This window comes from Drosophila mauritiana, chromosome 2L (genome assembly GCF_004382145.1).
Source record: "Drosophila mauritiana strain mau12 chromosome 2L, ASM438214v1, whole genome shotgun sequence".
Lineage (NCBI taxonomy): Eukaryota > Metazoa > Arthropoda > Insecta > Diptera > Drosophilidae > Drosophila > Drosophila mauritiana.
Genome location: NC_046667.1, coordinates 13,250,992 through 13,263,228, shown reverse-complemented (window position 1 = coordinate 13,263,228; position 12,237 = coordinate 13,250,992). Strand labels below are relative to the sequence as shown.

Below are 12,237 nucleotides of genomic sequence, written 5' to 3'. Positions count from 1 at the left end.
TTTTTATCACTTGGTATTCAAATTGATATGTTATCAAACCTTTGTCCAATGATGGTATTACTCAAGTTGTGCTCTTTATAAAAACGACACCCCAATCGGTCAATTTCTGTGTTAGCGCTGAGCTGATAAGAAATCCAGAAAACCATTCCATTCATAAATACGATATGAGCTGGGAGCCCAGCGATTGACTGAAGTGGAGCCCCAGGGGGAGCTCAATTGCTGAGCTACAGCTGGTTTCAAATTTTATCGGAAACTGCGCCGAATCTTACTTTAGTAGCCATTCCCAGTGGAATAGGAGATATTGTGCCAAAAAAGTCAAATTGTATAATTGCTGAGTTCTTTTTGAAGCGATATGTATGGTATATACGCTTTGTATGTTTTTTAAATATTTAAACAGATGTTTCGCATCATTAACTTGCAACAAAGAAACCAATAAAAGCATTCCATTCATTATTATTATTTCAAATTGTTTTAATTTATTAATTTACCTAGTAATTGAATTTTTATTGCTGTGCTTTCAGAATATTAAATCTTTGATTTCATTACAAATTTAAAGGAAATGCCTATGTGATATGTACATATATGATATTTTAATGCAGAGAGCTCGTCTCCAAATTCTTGTAACTTAGCCAACCAAATATAGATAGTTAAACTCACAGTACAACGAACAGCAGGCAGAAGTAATAAAAGTGCAAAGCACACAGTTGGAGCTGTGCAAAAATAGAAGCAAAACAAAGGGCAAAAGCACTAAAATCAAATAAAAATGCAAGGAAGAAGGGGACATCCTGGACATCGGCATCCTGGAACGGATAGCCAAGAATGTGGAATTATCTTTTCAAAGCCGATGGAGAGAGGTCGCAGTAGCACCTCGGAAAAGCAGCAGCTGGGCAAATGGAACAGTGCTGAACATTTTGGATGCACGTAGCAAAACCCATCACGCCAAGATCCCCCCACACCCCACCGTACCCCATTCCAACTAAACCCCAACCAGTTGCCACCGACCCAATCCCTGTGGGGCTGTTGTCAAGCAGCAGCTGCATGGGAATTTGGATTTTGGTTCGCCGTTGCATTAACATGTTGAGCAGGTTGCTATGACCATAACGGAAGTCCACTGCAACCATCCCAGTGCAACCATTTTCCACGATGCACTGTGCGCCCGAAGTTATCTGGATGAATGTTATAGATAATTTAAAGGAGTTTGCTTCAAAAATGTCATTGCAATATGGGCATTCCAATGCAAATTCTAATATGTTTATTAAACAAAAGTTCGAATAGCTTTCAATAGAAATATATATTTACGAGAACTAAATATTTGGAGTGTTTTTAAATGTAAATTTAAAATTATGAGTTTATATTCAAAGGAAACATGCAATAATTCCATGACCAAAATTCCACTACATAGTCAAAGGAACTGGTTTTGGATTTTTAAATGGGTTTTACTTCAACCAATATGCTGCACACCACAGTAAACAATGAGCCCGTGGGTAATGGGTGAGATGGGGTGATGGGGAGTTGGGCTGTGGGTGGCAGTTGGTGGAAGGACGAAGGCCTTGGGCCGGATCGCTAATGCACACGCACAATGAACGTGCACAATGCACACTGCAGAATGCAGGATGCAGTTGCAGTTGCAGTTGGCGATGCCGTTGTGCTAGTTAATGAAATGCGGCATTCAACGGCCGACAAGACGTCGCCATTTGCTGCGTGTGTTGCCCCCAGCTGCTGGTTGGTTTTTTGGGGCGGGAGGGGGTTCAGCAGGAGGGGGATTTTGGTTATGGTCACGTTTATATACGAAGGCATCCATCCCGCGTATGCCAATCAAAAGCAGGACTGCACCCAGAGGAATGGGTCCCGGTTCCGACAGTTACGAGGGACAACAACGGCGTTAACTAGTGCACACACAAAACACATAGCGCGTTGTTGGTAAAGTCAGAGTCAGAGTCAGCGTCGTCGTCGTGGTGGTGGTCGTCGTCATCATCAAACGACCTCCACCCATGTCCTGGCCACCTCATCCGACCAGCGCTTTACCTTTAATTACCGGGTTGATGCAACATTCGGTTTAACGGTCAATGCTGTCCAAGTCACGTAACTTGGGAAATTGGATGTGGGTGCCTTGAAGCAGATATCCTGGCCGCTGGCTATACCAGCGTTTCAATAATGAATAGTTTCACAGCGCAGCACTAATGAATTCTGTGCCACATTTCTCCATACAAATTTCATTGTTATTACTATATGCGCAAACATAATTTGTATGCAACATAAATATTAAAACCAACTAATAAAAATTATAAGCAATGTAAGCCCTAAAAAAATTACAAATAATTTCTACCATTTAACTTCAAGCTGAAAAAATAATTATGAAATTCGTGCATGTGGATTTTCCTTTCAAATATTTTAATTATAAAACATGTGGAACCACTAATACCTTAATAAAGCCAAAATCATTAATAAAAATCAGTGTTTACAAAAAATCAGAACAATTTAATAAAAGAAGAATAATAGGCGCTCAGATCCGATTATTCAGACCATAAATTAACGCAACTTTCACTTTTTCATATGCGCCTGTATAAAATGTTAACTTTTTTCTATTGTTTCCACTGGCCTTTGTGTTCCAATCTTTTTTTTTTTTGTGGCACGTTTAACAAAAAATAATTATAATAATTGCATTTTGCCAGCACATGACGGCCAAATTACCCCTGCCACCGGCTGCCAAGAGTCGAGTCGTGCGATGCCAAGTGTTGCACAAAAAAAACACAAAAATGAAAACCCAGACACACATGGCATGTATGTAGATAAAGGAAACCCAGAGATGCGTATTTTGGATACGAAATCTATGGCAGTCATACGCGGCGTCAGGAAAATGGATGGCTGGCTAAGGAAAGGAAATGAGTTACGCTTAGCGCACACGGTAAGTTATGAAAATTATAAACAAATTAGCCACGCGGTCTGGATCATGATTATGCGGTGTGGCATTGTTGGCCCTGCATAAATTAGTGCCATCAAGTGCGCCAAGTTCGCAACACTTCAAAGTTACGAGAGTCAGCAGCCCAGCCAACTAACTATACGTAACATATATACATATCTACACACCTCCCACACTAATTCACACCAACAAGCCGCAGCATCCAACCTAATTTGTAATCTGTGCCAAATCTGCTTGTAATATGTTTAAAATAATTGGAGCGATGGGCATTAACGGTGGCAGCAAAGCGTTATAATAGGGCTTATTAGGGTTACCCCCGACAATGGGCGCTAGGGGGCGTGGCAGCTGCCAAAAAGGGAGTGGCTAAATCCACCATGGCAGCAGATTAGCATAACAAAAGTAAATGACGACTGCTAAATGTGTCAATTCTGCGACACGACATCGCTGCAAAGTAATCTCGAAAATGAAATTGGGGGCGAAAATAAAGAAAAGTGACAGGAAATATAATTTGAAGGAAGATACAGTGTTTAAAGGGATATTTTCACTAGATTTTAGTTATATTTAAGGGCCTTAAGAAATTTTGTACCTTATGTGTTAAACTTTTGCATATTTTTAATAAATTGAATAGAACCTATTTAGTTCTCATTAATGCGTCTTAGAACAATTTAGAAATATAATATTTTATGTTATCGTAGTTTGTTCAATGTCATTTAAATTCTAGACATGTGAAGAAATCACATCCTTGCCACAAAACTAGCGATTCATTAGGCATTCAACAAATGTGTGCTACTCGCAAAACATTGCGATATATTTCAACAGCTTAAAATGTCGTGCTAGCTAAATCCGCAGCTCGAATTTATGAATTTTATGCGTGTTTATCAGCATAACATGCCGCTGGGCTCGGCTCAGAGTTTCCCAGTGCTCCCCTTCCATTGGGGATAGAGGCAGAACCCTTGCAATTCCCCAGAGCGAATTCAAAACACAAAAGCTCAATGGACATGTAGCCCTGTCGAGATAACATACACAACCCAGCCAGTCAGCCAGTCAGCCATTCAGGCAGTAGTCATCCAGTCAGCCAGTCGCATAGATACAACAGAAATTGCGACATGTATGCATGGGAAACAAATGAAATTCTCGAAACAGTAGTTGAAGCTCAAAAGCGAAACGCAACGAAACTTAACCAAACGAGGCGTGAAAATCGCCAACAAATCATACAAAAAACCAAGAAAGAAATGACAACTCGACACGTGAGATACCGTGTAATCAGGGTTCTAAAACAATATAAGATTTCCACATAAAAGCACCTTAAGAAAACAAGGAAAAGTTATAATGAAATAGTTCATAGAATATTGAATAAATAATTAAATTTCAAATATGAATATTTTAGTTTAAAATATGAAATATTTAATTATAAATATCTGATTGGACTGCATAAATGGCACGAAATGTAATATACCCGCTTAGCCCAAGGGTAATGGGTATAAAAAGCGCAACAAGAAAATTCTGTGTGCAGAACACACACGCTCACATATGCAAATCAAGCAAAACGTAAGGGGGTAGGGGCGTGGCAGGGTGGAGGTGGTCAGAAGGGGGGTGCTATGTTGGGGATGGGGAACGGTGACGAGAAATGATTCATGGCTGTGTTTATCAACAAACACGTTTCACGAGGCTCTCTCAGCTGCTAAGGAAGCCAAATGGGCACATGACAATAAATAAGCCAAAGTCAAGTCTGCTCTCCGTTTTAGTTGTAGTTGTGTTGGCAGAAAAACGTGTGGAGTAGCGGGGGGAGGTGTTTGGTGGGGAGGTAGAAGGACTTTGGGGCGGGTCCTTGGGCCGGGAAATTTGGCCGACAAACATAAACAAGTGCATGGAACTTGACACATGTTTCAAATGCCATTTTGTTGTGCCTTGCATGCAAGACCCCTGCTGAAACACAAGAGGTTCGCTCGAACTGTTCTCAAAAATTATTTTAAATATACATGATATTCAGATAACATCCACAATTAAAAAATACAATGTTGCTGATAAGGTTCTTAAATAATACTTCACCCTTCATAATATTTGCATATTTCATGAATCAAAATATATATTGCTGACTAAGCGGAGTTGCAAAAACCAAACGCCCCAATACTTTATCTTCCATCCTCGTATGTAGATATGTGTGTACATAAATGGGTTGCATAAATGTATGTATCGAGATGCATATGTGGGGAGGCGCTAATCAAAAGCAGCTGGCGATGACGATATATAACAAACATGGAGGAAAACTGAAGCCTTCTCCTGCTGCGCTCGGGCGTGTTTAGGGTGGACCAAGTTAAGTTTAAAAAAACGGGCTGACAATTATTGGAATAATATCTGAACCACAGAAATCGTAGGTTTAGATAACCTAAAATCATTATCGCACCAAACAACTTATTCTTATTTATAAGTAAAAGCTAAGTCATTAAACCACACTTGTTTCAAGGTTAAAAGCGTTAATCTACACCCCCCACTGGATAATAAAGCAACACACATCCACTACTTCAATATGCAAATAAGTTACCTGTTTGCTGGCAACTTTCCGCTCGCTTGCAGACGAAAAACGAATTTCGGCGAAAACTTTTTCAAGTTCAAATGTTGTTTGGTTCATCCCAATCGTGATGATGGTGCACATGTGTGCATTTGACACTCGCTTTTGGCCTCCTCAGTGTTTATGACTCATTTGGGCAAACGAGTTATCCTACGCTCCACTCCTCTCCACACCCTTTTGGCCAACATTTTGCTGTCGCAGTTGGGAGCCCGATGGAGTCGGAGGAGTCTTTGTGTTAGTTTCAAGTAATTTATATGAATTTTATATGCAATTGCATCAATCTCAATTATATTGTGCCCTCGAGTCCTGCCTTTCACCCATACTGCTGCAGCAAAAGTATGTGTGTGTGTGTGTGTGACATGCAATATTAATTAAGGTTTTTATTTTGGTAAATGCTCTGAACCAGGGCAAACTTCAGGAAGTTCAACGCAACTCATTTGGTTCTTGTTCTTGAAGTCAATAACGAAAGACGTGTGGATTCATAAATCTGTTTCTTTGTGCTGCACTGCATGGGGTTCAATGTCCGAGGCAAATGATAAAATCAATTTAAAAGGACAATTTCGAGGCAGGAAAAGTTGTCCCAGTAGGTAGTTTTCCATCTTGTGTACAGCCTGCATCTCAGGCATCTCATAAAAAGGTTAAGATGCTTATCCCTATCAATGTCTGGAATGTCAGTCCGTAAGCTCAAAGAAGCTGGGTTCGGAAAAATCGAATTTTTGAAATTTAAAAGCTGGAATCGTTTGCCCATTTTTTGCCCATGTTTGCCCACCAATTAGTTTTTTTTGCCCACGTCCAGTTTTTGAGATATGAATTTTCGAACAAGTTCGAAAATTTTCGAAGATCAAAAATTTCACTTTTTTCAAAATTTTTTTTTTTTAATCGCAATAACTTCGTTTGCCCACGTTTGCCCACCCTTTAGAATTTTGAAATTTTCGAAAATTTTCAAAGATCAAAAATTTCACTTTTTTCAATTTTTTTTTTTTAAATCGCAATAACATCGTTTGCCCACGTTTGCCCACCCTTTAGAATTTTGAAAAAATTTATACTTTAGAAAATATAAGACATTCAAGTTTACCTAGGTGTCTTTGCCCATCCTTTGAAATTAATTTTTTTCGTTTGCCCACCCTTTAATATTACATTTTAACGTTTGCCCACCCTTCAAAATTATTTTTTTCGTTTGCCCACTCTTAAAAATAAAAAATTTCGAATGCCCACATCTTAAAACTAAAAAATTTCGTTTGCCCATCCTTTAAAATTAGTTTATTTCGTTTGCCCACCCTTTAAAATTAGTTTTTTTCGTTTGCCCACCTTTCGAAATTAGTTTTTTTCGTTTGCCCACTCTTAAAAATAAAAAATTTCGATTGCCCACCTCTTAAAACAAAATAATTTCGTTTGCCCATCCTTTAAAATTAGTTTATTTCGTTTGCCCACCCTTCAAAATTAGTTTTTTTCGTTTGCCCACCTTTCGAAATTAGTTTTTTTCGTTTGCCCACTCTTAAAAATAAAAAATTTCGATTGCCCACCTCTTAAAACAAAATAATTTCGTTTGCCCATCCTTTAAAATTAGTTTATTTCGTTTGCCCACCCTTTAAAATTAATTTTTTTCGTTTGCCCACCATTCGAAATTAGTTTTTTTCGTTTGCCCACTCTTAAAAATAAAAAATTTCGATTGCCCACCTCTTAAAACAAAATAATTTCGTTTGCCCATCCTTTAAAATTAGTTTATTTCGTTTGCCCACCCTTCAAAATTAGTTTTTTTCGTTTGCCCACCTTTCGAAATTAGTTTTTTTCGTTTGCCCACTCTTAAAAATAAAAAATTTCGATTGCCCACCTCTTAAAACAAAATAATTTCGTTTGCCCATCCTTTAAAATTAGTTTATTTCGTTTGCCCACCCTTCAAAATTAGTTTTTTTCGTTTGCCCACCTTTCGAAATTAGTTTTTTTCGTTTGCCCACTCTTAAAAATAAAAAATTTCGATTGCCCACCTCTTAAAACAAAATAATTTCGTTTGCCCATCCTTTAAAATTAGTTTATTTCGTTTGCCCACCCTTTAAAATTAATTTTTTTCGTTTGCCCACCATTCGAAATTAGTTTTTTTCGTTTGCCCACTCTTAAAAATAAAAAATTTCGATTGCCCACCTCTTAAAACAAAATAATTTCGTTTGCCCATCCTTTAAAATTAGTTTATTTCGTTTGCCCACCCTTTAAAATTAATTTTTTTCGTTTGCCCACCATTCGAAATTAGTTTTTTTCGTTTGCCCACTCTTAAAAATAAAAAATTTCGATTGCCCACCTCTTAAAACAAAATAATTTCGTTTGCCCATCCTTTAAAATTAGTTTATTTCGTTTGCCCACCCTTCAAAATTAGTTTTTTTCGTTTGCCCACCTTTCGAAATTAGTTTTTTTCGTTTGCCCACTCTTAAAAATAAAAAATTTCGATTGCCCACCTCTTAAAACAAAATAATTTCGTTTGCCCATCCTTTAAAATTAGTTTATTTCGTTTGCCCACCCTTCAAAATTAGTTTTTTTCGTTTGCCCACCTTTCGAAATTAGTTTTTTTCGTTTGCCCACTCTTAAAAATAAAAAATTTCGATTGCCCACCTCTTAAAACAAAATAAATTCGTTTGCCCATCCTTTAAAATTAGTTTATTTCGTTTGCCCACCCTTCAAAATTAGTTTTTTTCGTTTGCCCACCTTTCGAAATTAGTTTTTTTCGTTTGCCCACTCTTAAAAATAAAAAATTTCGATTGCCCACCTCTTAAAACAAAATAAATTCGTTTGCCCATCCTTTAAAATTAGTTTATTTCGTTTGCCCACCCTTCAAAATTAGTTTTTTTCGTTTGCCCACCTTTCGAAATTAGTTTTTTTCGTTTGCCCACTCTTAAAAATAAAAAATTTCGATTGCCCACCTCTTAAAACAAAATAATTTCGTTTGCCCATCCTTTAAAATTAGTTTATTTCGTTTGCCCACCCTTCAAAATTAGTTTTTTTCGTTTGCCCACCTTTCGAAATTAGTTTTTTTCGTTTGCCCACTCTTAAAAATAAAAAATTTCGATTGCCCACCTCTTAAAACAAAATAATTTCGTTTGCCCATCCTTTAAAATTAGTTTATTTCGTTTGCCCACCCTTTAAAATTAATTTTTTTCGTTTGCCCACCTTTCGAAATTAGTTTTTTTCGTTTGCCCACTCTTAAAAATAAAAAATTTCGATTGCCCACCTCTTAAAACAAAATAATTTCGTTTGCCCATCCTTTAAAATTAGTTTATTTCGTTTGCCCACCCTTTAAAATTAATTTTTTTCGTTTGCCCACCATTCGAAATTAGTTTTTTTCGTTTGCCCACTCTTAAAAATAAAAAATTTCGATTGCCCACCTCTTAAAACAAAATAATTTCGTTTGCCCATCCTTTAAAATTAGTTTATTTCGTTTGCCCACCCTTCAAAATGAGTTTTTTTCGTTTGCCCACCTTTCGAAATTAGTTTTTTTCGTTTGCCCACTCTTAAAAATAAAAAATTTCGATTGCCCACCTCTTAAAACAAAATAATTTCGTTTGCCCATCCTTTAAAATTAGTTTATTTCGTTTGCCCACCCTTTAAAATTAATTTTTTTCGTTTGCCCACCATTCGAAATTAGTTTATAATGTTTGCCCATCGTTTAAACTTAGTTTTTTCGTTAGCCCACCTCAATAAAATAAAAATTTTCAGTTAAAAACATTTGCCCACCCCTTAAAAATGATTTTTTTTCGATTTTCCACCTATTAAAACTAAATTTGTACGTAATAGCTGTAAGTTGTGGTGCCAATTCACATATTTTAAAATCGGCGGACAGAAGCACTTATATGATTATAATGAACATACATACGGAGATCGCGCCCGTTACATGGTTTTTTCTTTAATAATTATAATATAATGTTATTCATTCGCTTACAATTTATCAATTCTTCTTAATCATTGATAAATTTCATGCAAGTGTTGATGAACATACATATACATATATATAGTTTTTTTTATATATATAATATATATATATATATTTATGTATATATTTATGTACATACATACATATATGTGTTCATATATTTTATTTTTTTATTAGTTTTTATTAAAACTAAATATAGGTGGAAAATCGAAAAAAAATCATTTTTAAGGGGTGGGCAAATGTTTTTAACTGAAAATTTTTATTTTATTGAGGTGGGCTAACGAAAAAACTAAGTTTAAACGATGGGCAAACATTATAAACTAATTTTAAAGGGTGGGCAAACGAAATAAACTAATTTTGAAGGGTGGGCAAACGAAATAAACTAATTTTAAAGGATGGGCAAACGAAATTATTTTGTTTTAAGAGGTGGGCAATCGAAATTTTTTATTTTTAAGAGTGGGCAAACGAAAAAAACTAATTTCGAATGGTGGGCAAACGAAAAAAATTAATTTTAAAGGGTGGGCAAACGAAATAAACTAATTTTAAAGGATGGGCAAACGAAATTATTTTGTTTTAAGAGGTGGGCAATCGAAATTTTTTATTTTTAAGAGTGGGCAAACGAAAAAAACTAATTTCGAATGGTGGGCAAACGAAAAAAATTAATTTTAAAGGGTGGGCAAACGAAATAAACTAATTTTAAAGGATGGGCAAACGAAATTATTTTGTTTTAAGAGGTGGGCAATCGAAATTTTTTATTTTTAAGAGTGGGCAAACGAAAAAAACTAATTTCGAAAGGTGGGCAAACGAAAAAAATTAATTTTAAAGGGTGGGCAAACGAAATAAACTAATTTTAAAGGATGGGCAAACGAAATTATTTTGTTTTAAGAGGTGGGCAATCGAAATTTTTTATTTTTAAGAGTGGGCAAACGAAAAAAACTAATTTCGAAAGGTGGGCAAACGAAAAAAACTAATTTTGAAGGGTGGGCAAACGAAATAAACTAATTTTAAAGGATGGGCAAACGAAATTATTTTGTTTTAAGAGGTGGGCAATCGAAATTTTTTATTTTTAAGAGTGGGCAAACGAAAAAAACTAATTTCGAAAGGTGGGCAAACGAAAAAAACTAATTTTGAAGGGTGGGCAAACGAAATAAACTAATTTTAAAGGATGGGCAAACGAATTTATTTTGTTTTAAGAGGTGGGCAATCGAAATTTTTTATTTTTAAGAGTGGGCAAACGAAAAAAACTAATTTCGAAAGGTGGGCAAACGAAAAAAACTAATTTTGAAGGGTGGGCAAACGAAATAAACTAATTTTAAAGGATGGGCAAACGAAATTATTTTGTTTTAAGAGGTGGGCAATCGAAATTTTTTATTTTTAAGAGTGGGCAAACGAAAAAAACTAATTTCGAAAGGTGGGCAAACGAAAAAAACTAATTTTGAAGGGTGGGCAAACGAAATAAACTAATTTTAAAGGATGGGCAAACGAAATTATTTTGTTTTAAGAGGTGGGCAATCGAAATTTTTTATTTTTAAGAGTGGGCAAACGAAAAAAACTAATTTCGAAAGGTGGGCAAACGAAAAAAACTCATTTTGAAGGGTGGGCAAACGAAATAAACTAATTTTAAAGGATGGGCAAACGAAATTATTTTGTTTTAAGAGGTGGGCAATCGAAATTTTTTATTTTTAAGAGTGGGCAAACGAAAAAAACTAATTTCGAATGGTGGGCAAACGAAAAAAATTAATTTTAAAGGGTGGGCAAACGAAATAAACTAATTTTAAAGGATGGGCAAACGAAATTATTTTGTTTTAAGAGGTGGGCAATCGAAATTTTTTATTTTTAAGAGTGGGCAAACGAAAAAAACTAATTTCGAAAGGTGGGCAAACGAAAAAAACTAATTTTGAAGGGTGGGCAAACGAAATAAACTAATTTTAAAGGATGGGCAAACGAAATTATTTTGTTTTAAGAGGTAGGCAATCGAAATTTTTTATTTTTAAGAGTGGGCAAACGAAAAAAACTAATTTCGAAAGGTGGGCAAACGAAAAAAACTAATTTTAAAGGGTGGGCAAACGAAATAAACTAATTTTAAAGGATGGGCAAACGAAATTTTTTAGTTTTAAGATGTGGGCATTCGAAATTTTTTATTTTTAAGAGTGGGCAAACGAAAAAAATAATTTTGAAGGGTGGGCAAACGTTAAAATGTAATATTAAAGGGTGGGCAAACGAAAAAAATTAATTTCAAAGGATGGGCAAAGACACCTAGGTAAACTTGAATGTCTTATATTTTCTAAAGTATAAATTTTTTCAAAATTCTAAAGGGTGGGCAAACGTGGGCAAACGATGTTATTGCGATTTAAAAAAAAAAAATTGAAAAAAGTGAAATTTTTGATCTTTGAAAATTTTCGAAAATTTCAAAATTCTAAAGGGTGGGCAAACGTGGGCAAACGAAGTTATTGCGATTAAAAAAAAAAAATTTTGAAAAAAGTGAAATTTTTGATCTTCGAAAATTTTCGAACTTGTTCGAAAATTCATATCTCAAAAACTGGACGTGGGCAAAAAAAACTAATTGGTGGGCAAACATGGGCAAAAAATGGGCAAACGATTCCAGCTTTTAAATTTCAAAAATTCGATTTTTCCGAACCCAGCTTCATTGAGCTCAGTCCGTAAATTCATCAATTAAAACGAGCCATCAGTTGAACGCAATGGCGGGCAGATTGAACGACGTCAGAAAGAAACGACAAGAAAAATCAATTTAAATGATTACAAATTGAAGGAGACAAATAGTCGGAGCGACGTCGGGCGAAGACATCGATTTTAAGCTACAAGACATGCCAG

The 12,237-nt window shown here is 35.5% G+C and overlaps 1 protein-coding gene across 5 annotated transcripts in view; it reads right to left on the bottom strand.

The window, feature by feature from the left end:
- LOC117150910 (disintegrin and metalloproteinase domain-containing protein 10) overlaps window positions 1–12,237 on the bottom strand; it is an 86,779-nt gene that overhangs the window by 59,752 nt on the left and 14,790 nt on the right. The gene's annotated exons all lie outside the window — the stretch shown is intronic.